The sequence below is a fragment of the Dermacentor andersoni genome, chromosome 4, assembly GCF_023375885.2.
Source record: "Dermacentor andersoni chromosome 4, qqDerAnde1_hic_scaffold, whole genome shotgun sequence".
NCBI lineage: Eukaryota > Metazoa > Arthropoda > Arachnida > Ixodida > Ixodidae > Dermacentor > Dermacentor andersoni.
The window spans coordinates 104,706,808-104,722,585 of record NC_092817.1 but is presented as its reverse complement, the minus strand read 5'-3'; the positions used below and the strand labels follow the sequence as shown (position 1 = coordinate 104,722,585).

The 15,778-nt window shown below is 43.7% G+C and overlaps 1 protein-coding gene across 1 annotated transcript in view; it reads right to left on the bottom strand.

The window, feature by feature from the left end:
• The window catches only part of LOC126536553 (gonadotropin-releasing hormone II receptor-like), a 180,938-nt gene extending 167,040 nt beyond the window's left edge, over window positions 1-13,898 (bottom strand). The window contains exon 1 of the mRNA XM_050183568.3: window positions 13,661-13,898. The gene's annotated coding sequence lies outside the window, so the exon portion shown is untranslated. The remainder of the gene's footprint in view (window positions 1-13,660) is intronic.
• Between the last annotated feature and the right edge of the window lie 1,880 nt (window positions 13,899-15,778).

The window sequence follows — 15,778 nt, the reverse complement described above, 5'->3', positions numbered from 1 at the left end:
AACTAGACTTGGTAAAATTGTCAAGTGCGTATATCCGCGTAGTTTACAACACAAAAGCTGTGTAGCGGAAACTTGGGATTCTCCTTTCGGGCGGTACAGTTTACGTTTTCCGTATGTAGTTACGTAAACGGTAAATTACTTGGCAACTTGTATTGGTCGGTAAAATTGCTCTTTTAGGGAACATTATTTACAGGAACATTCAGCGGGAAAGCAAGTGTGTTTGGGATGCAATTTTGGTAAGCCTGTTTTTCTTCAGACAGGCACATGTGGAATCAATCGGATAACACGAAACGGCGCGTGTTCCCGGTGGGGCCATTATGCCACGCACCGTCTTGCGCCAATCGGATGGAGATGCTTCCTTCTGATTTTAGCTCTGGGCGCCAGCACCCATTCATGACTGCCTGCAAGGGAGGCCTATCTGCGCTCCACGTTTGCACGCAGCCTCCATCAGCCCCGCGCGAAAAAGCAAGACATTGCTGCACATCAGCTGGTACTCTGCATGATTGTGCCCATAGTTTGCTGCGCAGTTATCACCCGTAATCCATAACACAATAGTATGGGCTTTGTATAGCTCTCGTTCCACGGCTTTTGAGAGAGCCTACTGATTTCTTTCTTCTATAGATTAGCGGGGACGTAGTGGAGCTGTAGACGTTGTTTTCTCACTGTCCGCAGATGGCGATGACAAATGATGGCGAGTGTAAAGCGAGCACTCACGGCGTTGTTGGCCCTGTCAGTTCATTTGCGCACAGTGCGTATTGCTGAATAAAGCCGTAATACCAAAAACAGCGAGCTCACGAAGCGCGTAATCATCAAAGGACTACGTACAACACGGGTGTCACCGAAGTATGCGTTTTGTGTGCAGAAAGTCTTTTGCAAGGTACATTCTCGATGCGGGCCTCCCGAATTCAAAGATAGCGTACATGATTTATGCATGCGCCAACGCTTTGGTCCTCATTCGCGCAGTTACGTAATTTCAGGGTGAGACAGCGGCTGTAGCGCTTTCTACTTCTACTTGGAGTAGGCACGAACGAACGCAATCTTGAAGAAAGTTGACACTGAATTATACGGGGCATAACGTAACGCTTCGAAAAGCATGGAGGTGCCACCTTAATGGCACGCTTCTTTCGCGAGCTTGCAGCGCAAAACAAACAGGGACGAATTTGACTGGCGCAGCACAACCGATTGCACCAGCAAAAACGTCCATGGATATTTTTTTTTCAGATTGTAGCGCAGCTGTGCAATTGTCTTTTTTTTTCTGGTACTGTGGTTGTGTATTCAGGCAAGAAATTAGAGCGCAAATAATTTAAAGTCTGAGCCAGATAATTTGGTAACGTTATTATATAACGATCTGACGGGAGATTTAGTGCACATTGTGATGTGACAATGCTCAAACAGAACGCATCATTAACCTAATGTGCGGTAATGTTGTGACGGGGAGTCCGTAAAGGCAAATGAAAATGACCTGAAGACTTTGACGTCCAGTTAGCGCAGAATGCCTACAGTTTGACATTTACATAGGCGTTCTTTCTTTGACGTGTACATCCTTGACGACTCGTAACAGCACAACTTATTCCATTGCAAAAAAAATAGCTATAACGTAAAGAAAGACGTGCCGCATGGACGGTGCGCATACTTGGACCATTACGGATTAAAGAGATTTGACAGGAACAGAGCACAATATGGGACAGGCAAATAGAAAACAAACACAGAACGTTAAATTTCCACTTAGTTTAGCAAAAATAAAAGTGACGCTTTTTTAATTTCACTGCCAACATTTAAAGGTATTGTGCATGCTTACAGTGGAATCTAGTGCATCTATGCGCATTTGCTGTGCTTTTGTTGCTCGCTATTCCGCATTTTGCTCTCTTCCCTTGAAGGATGCTGCCTTACAAACTAGCTCGAACTTAGAAATTAGTGAAAGAAAGTGGCCCCAACAGAAGTCTGGGAGCTCACAAGAGCAAGACAAAATAGAACCTTTAGTAAGACATATTAATAAGACACTAACCAGACCTTTCAATAAGCAATTTAATTTGTATGTCTACCTTCCCTCGGCCTTGGGCTAAGGCACTGGTGCATCGGCAAGACATAAATCCTATTCTTGCCGACTTCCTCCGACATTTCCTGCACTTCTGACACGCCTGTATACCCTTAGATCTAATTCAGAAGAGCTCATTCAGCATGAGGTATACTAACGCGTTCGTGAGGCAATTTGAATCCTACCATATCTATCCTCCTGAAGTGCAGATACTGGCGGCGTCTGCCAGACTAACGCGAAGCAAGTACTCTCAGCGGGGCCATTTCGCGCATCGGCTGCCTTGGGGCGGCTGTATAGAGATGCCCCGCACTTCTTGCCGCACATCTTATCGTCAGCAGCATTCGCGATCACATGGAGCACGTGGCATCCTTTCATGGCCTGCGTCCTTGCACAGCGCCTACATACACCGCATGCGAGCTCACACAGAAGGCGCATTACGCTCTCAAACGACGTTATGCACAGTGGCCGCATTGAGCGACGTATTGTTGCTTATCTGGAACACCGAATTCTACACAAACAGCACCTTTTGAAGTACACTCGCGTCGAATCTACAAGGATATATAGCGGAGACTGTATGTAGGCTCTTTTGCATTTCCCTCAGGAGATAATTAAAGAGCGCTCTTGACGTTTCATTTGATGTGTTCATCGTGATGAAAGGAATGCACTCTATTCCGTTTGGAGCAATTAGTCGTTTGGACGCTGGATTATCTACGCTAAAATCGCCCCCTTGTTAGGCAGGAGATCGGGAGGAGAAGCTAAAGGCTCGCAAGCACGGGGAACATCAAAGCTGGAGTATAATACGGTAAACCGATTATACTGTGCGCGGGAAAGCCTCTCGCAATAGGATGCTTAGCGCGCGACGATTCCGCCCATGGTAAGCAGCGATTTGCAATCTGCGTTCGTTGCACGTCACCATCAATCGAGACTCATCGTCGCAGCATTTCTAAAATAATACATTTTAATTAAGACGTTTACTTACAACAAATGTTCAAAGTTGTATTCATAAACAGCCGGGTTGGCAGGATGAAAGCTACTTAACCGCCGTTTGACTGCAGGTCTGACCTCATCTTGAAACTAGCTAACACAAAATACGAGCATTCGCAATAACGTTAGAAGTATTGCGTTCTTAGATAAATTGCGTATGCTGTGCCCTTTAATTAGCTTATATTCGGTTAGGTTTGCCGACATATTGACTTTCTTGACACCTTAAAAGACCGAATATACGATCAGTTATTTGCCAGTCATCAGTGAATAGCTGTAATGATTAAGTAAAATAATAGTTGATGCTCAACCCACTTGTTATCGAGCTGATTAGGGCTTCAGTCACCTTGGCATGGGCGCCAGTGAAACAAATTCGCATTAATGTTTGTCGATTTGAATAGACGCTCTATTTGCCTACGTGCGCCAAAAGGCTAACGCTGCCGTTGACTAAGCCAACAGCATATCAGGTTTTGCCTTTTTTTATCGTTACCGGAATATTTAAAAGCTGCCTGCGGCATGTGTCAAAAATCTACACCTTGAGCTCGATTATTCGAAGAGAGGAACATTAGGTAAGTGCCTTTTCATGCGCTGAAGGTCAAAATTAACTGAAACACCAGTGCGTTGTCCGCACATTTTGGGAACACACATCTCAAAATTCGTGTCATTCTCAGAACTTGTTCGAACTGGATAGGTTTTGTGAACTGAAGGGCTACAATTCTTAAATTCCAATATATATTTTAAGGTAATTACTTTAACATGTGATTAGGTAAACATGGGTCATTAGTTGGTTAAGGAGTTCGATTTCTCATGTAACTAGTGCGCGCCCCTTAGATTAGTACAGCTCAAGGAGTAGAATAGTACTGCGTTATATCGGTAATAGTAATAATAAAAACAGAATAAATAGGTGATGCAGCAGAGTCGCAATCACGGGGATAAATGGGAGCTTCCGCAGATAGTTTTGTAACATTTTAAGGGAGGATGGTACCCGGACAGACGACTTTAACCTTTTTGGAAAATATCTCAACTTCAACTCGCTACAAACCATTCAAAATTTGCACAACTATATAAATGGGTTTCCACCTTTTTCTGATCGAAATTCGAGCAAAAAACTTTAGTAGTATAGAATATACAGAAAATAAACACATTTCTTACTTTGGTAAAGGAACATTTAAAAATAACGATTCCTTCAAGAGCGACGAAAGTGCTCCCACATTTTCCCTCCAACACGGGGAGATTACTGAACTAAAAGAAATACATTTTATGATATCATTCTTGAAATACAATCTTTTTTTTAGCTTTTACATTCTAACTAGGGGCTTTATCGGTAGATAAAATTGTAAATAAAAAGTATTCATTGAAAAATTATGTTTTTAGTTCCGTCTCTGCAACCACCACTGCGCAATTATTGATTGAAATTTCAAAGAATAACGTTATTTCATTGCAAAGAAAACGTTCCTTATACAAGCAAAAGCAGCGTCTTCAGAAACCTTGCTTCAAGTTTTGACTGTTCGACTAGCCTAGCATGCACCTGGGTCGTAGTCTGCAGCTTCATCAAGATCAGATTTCTTTACGAAACCTTTTCTGGCACTTGCCGTGACCTTCCTTCATCTTTTGCATTAGTGTTGCATTCTTTTATTTACACTGAATATTACAGCGTAAGCTACCTTTACAGAAGCCACGCCCACTTTCGCCAGCGGGTATGCATGAGATGCGCGATTGCTTTTAATCGCTTGTGGTGCAACTACAAGCGCACCACTTGCTGGACATGTTATCCGTAAGATGAAGTATTTATGGGCCTTACTTTTGAAGAACAGTATTTTGGACAAATTTCGGCCACCATCCCCCCCCCCCCCCCCCCCCCCCCTTAAGGGACAATGAATTTCAATGGTAGGCCTTCAGTACAGGATAACGGAAGAAAACCACCGGTTAATCTCACATATATCCGTGCTTCCTCGTACACCTTTTCTTTGATACACGCCCCTTCTCCGGCACATCCGAGAAGCTAAGAAAAAGGTACTCTCTCAGAAATTTTTCCTTGCATTCGCATTCCTAAAGCTTACTAAAGCAAAATAAAACATTAAATTAGGCCGGCGTGCGGAGTTGTAAAAGAAAAGGACTTTTATACAAATGAAATAACGCGCATCTGTGCAGAAGAAAAAAAAATTATATGTTGTTCTATGCTGACCCAACGCGTATTCTAAAGCCAATCAGCAGGGAAGCATTTATGGGCGGTCTTTTAAATTACGTAAGCCTGTTCATCTTACTGAACACGTTCGGCAGCACATGAGTTACGTGCCACCTCGACAAATCAGCAAGACAGAAAACCTTAGCACGTAACCAACGTGATCCACGCGCCCCAGGATGACAGTGTCTCCAGGCCAGGCTTAGTTTTCATCGCGACACCTGCGGGATCTTCTGTATCAGCCAAGTTTACTTTTGCAATATCCCTAAGGACAGCCCACATTACTCATCATGAAGCCGACCAAACAGTCGTGGCCACGCGGTAAACGCAGTGCAAGAAGGCATAAAAGCTTTGCTTGTATAATACTATTATGAGCTGGAAGCCGTAAATTCCTTGTATATACTGATATTTAGGTACCGTTTCCTGCTGCTTCACTGCGCAATTCCTCAGATAGCAGGGACGGCAGCTGGTACATAGTTAAGACTCACAGAGTTGAGGCTGCTATAAGTAGGATCCTTCGTTATAGGGATTTGTATTGTAATAAACTTTTAACAATCGATAACTTATCTTACATGCTCAGGAACAATCAACGAGAAAATAAATATTAATAATTTTAATGATAATACTTTATCAATAATTAGTCGCGAACAATAAATAAGAGACAGTTGCAGAACGCAGGATTAAGGCTTGTGTGCGTGGCTGGACGGTCACCGCGTGGTTGATATTGACAGGCTCGGTAACAAAGTGAACCTGTTAGCAAAACAGAGAACTTGGCCGCAAAACCATAAGGGATAAAAACCAATATATATATATATATATATATATATATATATATATATATATATATATATATATATATATATATATATATATATATATATATATATATATATATATATATATATAATATATGTATGTATATTAACTGACGGGCGGGATTTTTATAAGTCATACCTTAAGAAGCCAACAACCCGCCGTGGTTGCTCAGTGGCTATGGTGTTGGGCTGCTGAGCACGAGGTCGCGGGATCGAATCCCGGCCACGGCGGCCGCATTTCGATGGGGGCGAAATGCGAAAACACCCGTGTGCTTAGATTTAGGTGCACGTTAAAGAACCCCAGGTGGTCAAAAATTTCCGGAGTCCTCCACTACGGCGTGCCTCATAATCAGAAAGTGGTTTTGGCGCGTAAAACCCCAAATATTATTATTATTAAGAAGCCAACAAACAATGTCACCACAGACAGCATCGGGTAAACTATTTGTAGTTCCTAATTGAATTAAAGAAATGATAAATAAATGAAAATGAAAGGAGAAGAAAATGGCACTGGCTGCAGGTGGCATGCTAAAACACACGCCATCGCATTACGCGTGCGAAGCTCTTTCCAATTGGGCCCCTCGAGGGGCGTTTTCGAATTCACTTTCTGGGGCATTTATGTTTATCCACTCGAACAAACCATGGGAGTGCCATATATACATTACATATGTGTGTGAGCATGTAAATTAAAGAGCAATTATTTAGGTTACCTGGTACAAGGTAAACAAAGCAAGTATTTAATTCTAAAAGTTTCACAGGGGTTTTGAAAATAAAAACAAAACCAAAAAACAAAACACTGACGTCAAACCTGGCGAAAACCGGTCCACCACTCGATACCGTTGACATTACGTACTTATATATATATATATATATATATATATATATATATATATATATATACACTCACATATATATAGTCATATCAAAAGCCAACAAACATTCACACCAAGGACAGCATAGGGGAAATTACTTTTCCCTAATAAAGGACATAAAGAAACAATAAATTAATGGAAATGAAAGTGGGTGAAGAAACAACTCGCAGCAGGTGGGGAACGATCCCTTAACCTTCGCATTACGCGTGCGATGCTCTACCAATTAAGCTACCACGGCGCCGTTTCCCCATCCACTTTCTTGGGCATTTATGTTACCTAGTAGAACCCTGGAAATGTTACCCAGCGCCACCACTAACAAACCTTGGCGGCGGATGTGGAACATCCTTTCTACCGCAGGCGCCACGAGAACGTCATCTTTTTGGGTGAAGGCAACCGGTCAATAAACTCACACTTGCTACCTGAAGGCATCAACGTTGCCGCATTCGAGACCCTCGATGTGTAATGAGCGACAAGAAAGATGGTTTACCGAGCAGCCCGATTTTTATTAGCCATATCATAAGAAGCCAACAAACACTGACATTGAGGAGAACATAGGGGAAATTACTTGTGCCTAATAAATGAAATAAAGAAACAATAAATTAATGGAAATGAAAGCGGAGTAAAAACAACTTTCAGCGTGTGGGAAACGATCCCACAACCTTCGCATTACGCGTGCGATGCTCTACGAATTGAGCTACCGCGGCGCCATTTCCACATCCACTTTCGTAGGTATTTCTGTTACCTATGAGTGTTAGCCAGCACCACAACTCACAACCGTCGCGTAATGCGAAGCTTGTGAGTGTTGTTGTCTATGTTGTCCTTGGTGTCAGTGTTTGTTGCCCGCTCATGATATGACTAATGAAAATCGGGCCACTCGGTTAACTATCGTATCGTTTATATATATAGAAATATATATATATATATATATATATATATATATATATATATATATATATATATATATATATATATATATATATATATATATATATATATATATATATATACACAGAGAGAGTTCGGGCAATAGAAGAGAGAGGGATAAAAGAAATGAGGTGAGAAAGGCAAGGATGTTAGCCGGCAGATAGATATCGCGTTTTCAACCCTGCACTGGGGATGCTGTAAGGGGAGAAAGATAGATCTTAACAAAAAATGCACACAGATGAAAAGGGTGGGAGAGGGGAAAGCAAAAGAATAAAAACACCCACACACACAAGAAAATGCAGCAGTGTCGCGGTCGTTCAAGCAGGTCGCTTGACCGGAGACAGCTCAGTAGTGCCTTCGCCGCCGTCCAGTGTGAAGGTCGCATCAGCGGGCACGCCAAGATGTGCAGTAAAGATTTGATAGTTCTTCAGGAGGTAAATCGAGGAGAAAAGGGTAAGTTTAGATGTGACGCCATCCTAAGTTAACTATATTTCTGGTAACTTTCAAGAACTATTACCACACGCAATGGTCTCTCCTTAGATACGCACATATTTGAACAGGCGATATCAATCGCCATAAACATGTAACAATAAAGTGAGCAGCTCAAAAGTCATGTGACGAACTTATTTATGCACATCCTCGCGGGCAGGTGGTATTTATAGATTTAATAGAAACTGTACACACAAGAGAAACAAATAGAGTCTTCTCAGGGGATACCTTTTTTTTACTTTGTTCTCTGCACAATATTTAAAGAAGGACATTAGTGGACACTGGCACGATCCACACGAGGTGTCATGTCTGGTTTCTCTTACAAGCCTTTGTTACGTGCATTATCAGAATTGAAAGCAGTGCCCGAGTTGGTGCATATTGATATTCATACTCGGTACTTGGCATATTAATCTTACAGCTTAGCACCGTCGTTGAAAAGAAAAGTGTACAATAATCGCATTCTAGCGGTGCTAACATATGGGACAGAAACTCGGAGGTCGACAAACAAGCTCGAGAACAAATTAAGAGCTGCGCAAAGAGAGATCAAGCAAGAAACGTTAGGAGTCTAGTCAAGAGACACGAAGAGATGGTATGTATAAGAGATCAAACGGGGATGGCTCATATTCTATTTGAGAATAAGAAAAACAAATCGAGCTGAGAGGCTATGTAATGCGTAGGGCAGATAATCGACAGACCGTTATAGTTATAGAATGTGTGCCAATGAAAGGGAAGAGTAGTCGAGGGCGTCAGAAAATTAGGCAGTGTAATGAAATTAGTAAATCTGCCGGTGCATGTTGGAATCAGTTAGCGCAAAATAGGACTAATTGGACATGTGTGGTAGCGGACTTCATCCTGCAGTGGACATAAAACAGGTGGAGGGGGAAGATGACTGCTTTGGTAGTTTAGAGTTGGTAGCAATTCATATTCACACCAAGGAAAGGAGTAGACTATTGCGCTAGCGTCGCCTAGTGCTTTCTTTTGTCCGTGTGTATTGTGCGCATGGACGAAGCATGAATATGGAGACGTACGTTATCATACGTGCTTTGAGAATATCGTGTCCATCCCAAACCTGTCGGCCCTGTAGTTCTCGTATGTTGTTGTCTCGTTTTACTGCGATGCGCTCTTGTAACACTATTAACGGGATACCAACTAGGGCGCCCTGTCAATCTTTGTAAATTAAACAGCTTGTTTTGTACACATGGTCTCAACGTCACCGATACCATTCGCAATGCAGTGTAATGTCAGCGCTACATCCGTATGCGAGAGCATTGCCGCCATTTACGTCTATGCGATGTGCGGAAAATGCGATGCGATGGGTCATTCACGTATTCACGTAAACGGGGCTGCTAAGAAAGGAACAAGCCCACGTTCAACCAAAGCCGGCAGACGCTGAATGCATCATTATATGCTGGTATTCGCCTTATGTGTTTCGCGAGAAAGAAGCATTTTACATTCATATGCAAATAATATTAATAATATAACATAGGTCGACCATTTTCTCATATATAGTTGGCGGGGTTCATTAGTTTTCTAGCAGCTGCACTTATTATTATCCTTTAACAAATCGTAAATACGAGAGAGAATGCTATGCAAATCGGGTTTAACCGGAATTTGATAAAACTCATTCGGTGTACAAAATAGGCACTTAAGGGCGGCTTCACCCAAAAATGAAAAAGCCTTCATATAGGCCTATCAGTAACGTGATGGCTGCACCGTGTCTGAGCTAATGGGCATGGCAGCGGGAACAACAGCTCCCTGCAGCTGCCACTGTCAGCAAAGTCCTGCAGGGTGCGGCTAGAAAGCTTCGCTTGTAAAAAAAAGAAGATAGAAAAAAAAGCATGTACAACGAGCCAACTCCACCGCGACGCGCCGTAATACGCGGGTACTACTTAAGCTTTCTCATTCATACTGCGTGACCGGATGGTGGTCGACACTACCGAAAGAATCACACTCACTTCAATGGGTACTAACCAGCGTGCCGCGGACGCTTACTCGTTTTTCACCTTCATTTCTGGTTAATATCCCTGCCTTCTCTATTTCCTCCTACTCCTCCTCTTTCGACCAGAATTGCAACTATATCTCGCGGAATTGCATTTATATAGCATCTTTATAGTACAGCACCAAAAGTATGAGGTGAAAAATGCGAAATATTCGAATGACTTCGAAGAAAGATTATTAAAAAAGTCAAGCGTAATAGTGGTTGGTTCTGTGCAATTAAACTTAGGCAACAGGCGAGGAAAATCTGCTCAACACCTTCATCTACCTCCGTAATACCCTACCGGAAAATTGCCTACTTATGTAAAGCGCCATAGCCAAAAAATCAAACACAAGGATCAGTGCGTCCACGTCCTTGCGACGGCCCCAGACGACCCCCTTTAGAGATCGGGCTCCTACTTCAAGTCATATAACTCACGGTGGAAAATTGTACTTTAATATAGCTTTTTTATTAATTCCGATCAATTACATAACAGTATTAATTTCGAAGAATGCGAGCAGCTCAATTGTGCTGCTCAGGCTCAAATATTAGGTGAAATAAGAAATGTCGTAAACAAGCAATCGATGATCGAATGTGCGCCGTTCTGCGCTGTCATAAAAGTCGAATCTATTTCAGTGAGCACGGAAGAATATTTATTTCACCTAAACCAAATGTACCAATCAATCGATCTGTCATCATGAAATCAAGCAATTTATTAGTGGAACTTGAGAGGAACATTTGACCTCACGCACCTCTAATAGCGAAAAAAAAAACGTTAGCTTGTGTGTCAAATGTGGCAAGAATCTTCTCACACCGTGAAGTAGGCGGAAGTGTGATGTAGCGCAGCACCAAATTTTTTTTCGAGAAGTGGTTGGTGTAATCCTTGCAACAACACATTTTATTTTGTGGTCCAGGCTTGGTTCATTTACTATTATAATGTGAGTTCATCGGAAAAAGACAATTGTGGACGTTAGCATCACAACTCGCTCAAAAAATCCTACTCTTGCGACAGCCAAGCATATTGGTCAGCGATACTACAATAACAAAGGCAGAAATACCATAAATTGACCAGTTCTATGGTCCTAGTACTTATGGCTTCACCTTAGATGTCGTGTGAGACGAAAACAAAGTGCAACTGAGAAAAATGTGGGCCCTTGTCTGACTCCCGTACTATTCTTACAGCGGAGAATCAAATTTCGCTTCTTCGACGAGAAGCCGTCCGAGGCTATGACATACGGCACGCCATCACTTCCGTTATGGCGTGCCTTTTCACACTTTGGCCCCCACTGCTATAGTGTAAGGCACGCCACGTTGACCTGTAAATGTCTGGTTCCTGTTCCTCCGACAGCGCACCCATCAACTATGACGACTCCACCGTAGTGGAGGGCAAGCGACTGAATAAGAAATACCGCAGGACAACTACAGACATGAGGGAGTGGAGTCCAACCAGACAACCTACTCCAACTTATAGGATTGCTTTGTTCCTGTCGACGTCTCGAAGAATTTCAATTCGGCACACAGGCGGATTCAGACCTTGGTGATGTGGCTCCCGAAGAATGAACTAAGTGCGTTTTAACACACACAAAAAAACAACATAGTTACAGTGGAAATAGCGACGCAGGCCGCCCTAGAAAAACTGAAAGTCAGGCGTTACTAGGACACATTGAAGTCCGGCCTGTCATGGTGCACTTGTTCGGTCGCACTAGGACAGGCGTCATTTTCGATGTCGTCATTGACATCAGCGACACAAAGTTTCGAAGGCTTTTATTATTAACAGTGAAGGTCATGGACTTTCATCGCTTCGGCGCTAGACGAGCGTCCAGCTTCCTTTCAAGAACGGCACGCTACCATCATGACAAGGTGAGCTATGCAATACACCGGGGGAATCCATGTATGCCCCGACCACTGTGATGTCGCAAGTCTCCAGACCTAGGACATGTCAGCGCTGTTTACACCGGCGAAACACTATGCCTCGGCTGTGCACGCAGCCACGATATATCTTCATGCATAGTAAACGAAATGAAGGACTAAAATTGCGAACGACCACACGAGGCGAGTTTCAAGGATTGTCCCAAACGGAGAAAGGAGATGAAGATACTAAACCAATGTTTGTGAGACCACTATGTCACACAAAGAGGCGGCAGCGTCAGTGCAGCTTCGTCGACGTAGACCATCTGTAGGCCCAAACAGGAGCTGCCCGATTCCAATCCCGCAGGTCTAGCAGAAAGTGATTGAATCGGCATCAACGGACCTTTCCGAGTCACTGCTTCAAGCGAGCAGCGCAAGCACGGCATTGAATGTATGGTCATGCTTGCCACTGCAAACACGAGCCCTGGGGCTTTCAGCACGAGCAACAGACAGTGCACCAAGAACTCCTCATCGGACTGTGCTACAAAACCAACCCTATGACAAATAACCCACGCCCTGCAGCTACTACTGTCTGGCTTACCTACACCAGTGGCGCTCACAGAAGCGAAAATTACGCAAAGTATAAGCGGTCTTCTACCTACACTGCAGTAACATCTACCTCTGTCCGCGAGGACGACTGTACCATGAAATTTGCACGTACGCTTTACACAGAAACAGTAAGCTATGTATTTATCATTATCTGTAACATCGTCATTCAACTGCCCTCCTTCTTCGTCCCATACTATCTCCGTTGTTCCCCAAACTCCCTTCCCCAGCGTGGAGTAGCATTTCACAAGGATGGCTTAGTGGGCCAGATCGTAAACCATTTTGAGGGGTTAACAGCGCACACATACGGGGACAGAGTGAAGAACGCTGTGTTAGCGCTTTGTCCGGTTGTTTCTCACTGTGTCCCCGTCTGTGCGCGCTGTTAACCCTTTAGGTGGACTAGCAGGTCAAAGGCACTTCCCCCAGGCGGATCTCTCCACATTTCTCTCCTTAAAATTTTCTCGCTCTTATGGTTTCAACTTGCATTAACGAATAGTAACCTTGTGAATGTCTACTAATCTCACTCCCCTATCCTCTATTTTGCATGCTTTCGAGAAGAGTTTCCCATTCAGGAGAAAATAGAGTGTTCGCTATATAATGTGTATTAATCAATTGATCACGCAACATTCAGTAGAATTCAGCGTCTCATATTTTATTACCTAATGTGATGCCAACTCTGTTTTCTGTTATGTTTTTTTTCCGTTAGAGAGGGTAAATACGGGGCACTTCTTTCGTTAAGAACCGAACTGCGATTTCGTCATGATGCAGTGAAAAGAACAGACTAGAAATGGACAAAAATAAAAGCAAGACTTCAAACGTCCACTCTGTCTTTGCATTCGACGCGTCGCCTAATTACGCAAGATGAGTCACCATGTGACGACAGAAAAAGAAAACGGCACGTACTAAGCAAGTGCATGACAATCCTTCGTAACCCACCTTGGCAGGTACGTCGGAGTTCTTTTTTTTTTCCAGGACGTTGTAAATCCCGCTCGAATCCAGAGAAGGCAAGGCGAATGAAGGACGATATGCGGATGTAAACCCCCTCAATAAAGGCGTCCCTCTTTCCGCTTGCGGCGCACTTCACGTTGAGACTACGAACAACAGCAAAGCGCCGCGAGAGACGTGCGCCGATGTGTCAAGTGAAGGCGAGCCGCTGGTCCGACGACAACCGATGCGGGCGGACGCGCGTTCTCATCTGAGGGTTTGAGCCCGCCGGACGCGGCGCTGGCTGGAGGAGCCGGCGCGCTCTCTCGCTTCACCTCGCTTTTTGATTCGCGCGCCCATGCAGGGGGCGCTCTTAGCTGAGCAACGCGATCTCGGGGAAGCGCTCACTTGACTTTCGGGTCCGTGTTCTCGCGCGTCCTGCCCTGCCAGAAAGGCGTTTTCAACAAAAATAAAATACAAACTAAGGAGCGAAGCACGGGGTCGGCATGACTCAGTTACAGTGGGAATCGACACGTACAACATTAATTTACCTAATATTTCTTTTTCTGCTTGTAATTTCACACGTTCTTGTTGCGCCATTACACTACGCCTTATCTTTTCCAATTTCCAAATGATTCTACCTAGACCCGCTAAGGCAAACGTATCTGCGCGCGTGCGGAATCCATGCGAATTACTGAGTACATAATCCACTATTTACACGGAAATGATCGATTTACAAATGCTCAGTAGAGTCTGAGTGCAGAAGGACGAAGTTTAGGAAGATGGCGTATAATGCTCAACATTCGCGTGGTAGTTGAAAATTTGCGGTGCTGGCTCAACCATCATAGTCGCAGCTGCCTTGAACACTAGTGCCTTAGCTTTTTCTGATGTCTGCAGGGAACTACGTTTAGCGTGGCACGAGGAATTCATTGCAGTGTCCTGCATAGCAGGTGCTTGCCGATCGATTGGAGCTCCCCAGGTGTAACTCGGCTGCAGAGAAAATGATTCTGTGCGATCGCATGAACGCTGAAATTCCCTTCAGAGAAAAGAATTTAAGGAATGGTAGAAGGGCGCAAGAAGGAGGACTGGGGTCTCTGCGTGACTAGCTATTTTGGCTGTTTGGGCGTTGCGGGTATACAAATATACGTGCACTTTGAGGATGGGTGTCAATGTATTTTCGAAAAAGTGCCGTACAGCTGAGGCTGTTGAGGGCCAGTTCACTGAAGTGGTTAGCGATGAATACGTGTTCGGTGGTGAAGCGGCAAAAAATGGCTTTGTTTTCTCTTGATTCACCTACAGAGCTTGTCAAACTACTTTCTATGCATATATGTAGATCATACTTAGATTGTGATATTGTGCATTGGCGGGAATAAACAGACAGCGTTCTTTTACTCCTTGCAATAGCTAGGTAACGCCATTATTTCCCAGGTTGCACAAATGGTAGCTGTGAAAGGTAGTGAAGAAGTAATTCACGATGACTGTCAATGTAGGCAAATAGCCGAACGCTCCTAGAAATTCATGCGCTTCATGAAAGGAAGGACGCACTAAACGCGTATATTTGTTACCCTTAGAACATTTAGGTAGCGTTTGTTGTTTTTGGGTGAATCTGTAGAAGACAAAGTCGTTAACCAACACATCTGCGTGAGAGAGAGAGAGAAAGAGAGAGATAAATTTTATGATACGAAATGCAGAGAGGTTGGCCTGAGCACGGCCGTGGCCTGAGGTACATTCCACTGACCAGCTACTCGGCGCTGAGGGAAGGGAAAGAGGGAAAGAAAGTGGGACGAATGAGGCGCTTGATGGATGGCGATGACGAGAGCAGAGGGATGTCAAATATATAGCAAACAATTTCATCTGTTCAGAGCCTAAATCACAGGCCCGTACTTTGTTTTAAAAAAGTACGTCTTTGACTCAAGTATTGTGTTTGCACGCCTCTATACCCTCTCTCTCTCGTTTCCTTCTCTTCCCCTTCTCCATTCCACCAACGTCGCATAGCCAACAAGACGCTTGACTGGTTAACATCCCTGTCTTCCTTCTATTCTTCTCTCTCTCTCTCAAGTCTAATACTTCTCTGGAGGCGTACCGAGTAATGTCCGGATGGCTTTAAAACACGATTTAACGTCTTGCTAA